This window comes from Octopus bimaculoides, chromosome 1 (genome assembly GCF_001194135.2).
Source record: "Octopus bimaculoides isolate UCB-OBI-ISO-001 chromosome 1, ASM119413v2, whole genome shotgun sequence".
Taxonomy (NCBI): Eukaryota; Metazoa; Mollusca; class Cephalopoda; order Octopoda; family Octopodidae; genus Octopus; species Octopus bimaculoides.
The window spans coordinates 3,721,550-3,724,874 of NC_068981.1; positions in this window are offsets into that span (position 1 = coordinate 3,721,550).

Consider the following 3,325-nt stretch of genomic DNA (forward strand, 5'->3'; position numbering starts at 1 on the left):
GTAATATACTTGCCTTTAGTTTGTTTATTTTTCCAGATCAGCTGAAATTTACTTCCTGACAGTCAGTTGTTGTCACTGTTCTGTGAGGACACTTGCTCTTTTAGTTTCCCATTTTATTTCATTCAAAGATCTATTTTCTGCTTCAAGGTTTTTCCTATCGCTTTCCTGCAACCGCTCTGCATGCTTTGCTTTGACTTCATGAAAAGATTTGGTCTCTCCTATAAAGTTTTGACGAACATTTTGCAATTCCGACTCAACATTTCTTTTATCTTACAGATCTCTTTCCGTATTGACTTCTCTTTCAGAACATTCTATTTCTTTATGCTGCACTGGCACCATCCTCTGTTGCTCAGTTGGGTGTCAATATGGTGCTTCACACTATTGTGCAGCAGTAGTTTCGATTCCGGTGAGATCCCTGTCATCTGTAATGCTTTTGTTTCACCGCCAGCAATAGTCCGCTTTATCACCTTGACAGGGACTAATCTTTCTTTTACCGAAAGTTTCATGGAGAAGTCCAGTTGACACCCCATAGAGGTCATGTAGTCCAGACCTAAGAGACAAGGATACTCCATCTCCGGCACATGGCCTGGAAGCATGACCTTTAGTTCTGCAACCTCAATCAAGACATCAACCACGGGCATATGGTGTAGTGGTTAAGAGCGTAGGCTACTAACCCCAAGATTCCAAGTTCGATTCCAGGCAGTGATCTTGAATAATAATAATAATAATAATAATAATAATAATAATGATAATAATAAATAACATTGAAAAATACTTTAGGAATGAGAACCCAGGTTTGAAATTTCTCCAAGACACCTGATGAAGGCTGGAGAGTATATCAGCCGAAACTTTTTTTAACAACAAACAAAATGAGGACAAATATCCGTCAAATGTAAATAATGTAAATAATGCATCAACCAGTCCTCTCAGTTCAGTGCAGTGCCCAGTAACACCACACAACTGCTGTGATGACTCTGGTAGATCTCGATGCTGTAACATCTTGAGTCTCACAAAAGTCTGCCCCACAACCCAATCAATGACAAGGTAACACTTCTGGCCATCAATTTTATCCTCCACTTGTTTGCTGTGAATTCCAGTCCTTTTACATCTTTTTGGGGTTGGGGCTTCTTTGGAATATTCAGCCGGCAGTTGCTCCTTAACACCAACCTCTTCTAGTTTTCTGACTCTCCTTTGTCTTCCATTACCTTCTTACTATCTTTCTTTCATGTAGGTCAGTCAAAACTGAGATGTCCCTTTTCACCACATGTTCTTACACTCTCTTCTAAGTGTGGACTTTTTCCTCCCATCCTGCCTTTGCTCTCTCTTCAGGCTGTAACAATCTGGCATCTTGTGTCCTGGCATCTTGTGTCCTGGCATCTTGTGTCCTGGCATCTTGTGTCCTGGCATCTTGTGTCCTGGCATCTTGTGTCCTGGCATCTTGTGTCCTGGCCTCTCACAGTGCCAACAATCTATTGCAACCATCTCTTGTTCTTTCTTCTTCAAACAGCTTTCTCTTTTATGTTCAACCTTCTTGCTGTGCCAACAACTTCCATTAAATCTTCCTGCTTCATGTACTTTCCCCTTCTTTGCTTTGAATCTGGAACTGAAGTCCACCTGAAATCTTCCCACATGACTCAAATTTCAGAGCTCTAGCCAATACCTCTTGCATAGTATTCACCTGTGCTTGTTTCACCTGAACTTTAAGCTCTGCCCTGCCCAAAGCATAAATAATCTGCTCTTTCAGAAGAACCAAAAGTTCCTGGACAGGCTGTTGTAGTGATTCTCCTCTGGCCCTTATGTGGGTCTGAAATCGTACCCTGTACACTTCACTCAGGCACATGGTGCCATATCTTCTCTCTAATACTTCAACCAGTAAACAACAACAGCTTCTGTCCTCCACAGACAACTGGCTCAGTACCTTTCGTGCAGTGCCCTTTAGACTAGCAGCAAGCTGAACTGCTCTTTGCCCATCATCCCATCCATTCTGGTCAGCCAATAGTTCAAACTGGACATGGTGGGCCTCTTATGCCACTTCGTTATCAAATTCTTGTGGCTGCTTCTTAATGGGGACTCTACTGCAGCCTTGCACATTTTTTGCACCAAATGTTTACCTGCTTAGAGCTGCATAATTTGTTTTCAGTCTAATATCTTTTTCATGAGGTCTTCACCAAAACATTCTACTCTTTGAGTTGTTTTAAATAGTCATATTGCAGACCAGAAACATGACAACTCAGAAATATGGAAACCTAAAAACATAGACACACAGACGAAACATGTAGAGTTACAGTCAAACGAACACACAGACACACAAATGCACGAACACACTGACTTAGAGAGGAAAATACAAGAACACACAAAACAGCAGGAAAATAGAAACAAAAAGAGACAACATAAAAACACAAACAAAAAGAAAATTATAGTGAGATAGGATACCCCAATATAAAGGAGTGTAAGTGTTAAAGACATTGTGAGAGAGAGAAGAGGTAATTCAATACAATTTGGTAAAGACTGTAACTCAGAAAATATTTATTTGAACTTTTAAGAAAAAAGGAAAAAGGAAAAACAAGTCATTTTGCAAGTCGAATGAATAGGTTTCCAAAATGTTTTTTAGAAAATAATGTGATATACATTTGGTTGACTTTTGTTATTGAAGAAAAAAAAGTGGGGAGGAAGATAAGAAGGAAATTGTTTGAACATTTGTTTAAAAGGTGTAATCATAGGGCAAAAGCAAAAAGGGAAGTTGCGGTTTTGCCTTGGAGCGAGGCTAGAGGTTGTGTTAATGGTAGTGGCCATGTGGTGGAGATGGTGTATCCTTGTCTCTTAGGTCTGGACTTCATGACGTCTATGGGGTGTCAACTGGACTTCTCCATGAAAATTTCGGTAAAAGGAAGTTAATGGTAAAGGAATACATGGTTTCATCTCACAGCGGGAGCAAGATGGCCGGCTCATTTGCATTGTAAATACATTCATTTCACATTCATCCTTCATATGTTTTATGTTCCCACATGTCTTTGCATGTCCCCTCTGTAATTAGGCCTTGTGCCAGTAATAAAGAATTTTCATCACTAGCTAGTGATTAACAAACACTGAGGATGGGTGACCACCCAGAAGCTCGAGTCTATGTGTATCACGTAAGGCTCTAGAGATGCGAGCAATGACCTCCCCCCACAAATACTAATCAGACACAGAATGTGTGTCTTTAGCCAGCTGGAAGAGATGTCTTCCTTGTGCTATAAACACCACTAGCACTGTCCTGCATAGGACGCCACACTTGGTTGGCAATTATATGTTACAATATATATATATATATATATATATATATATA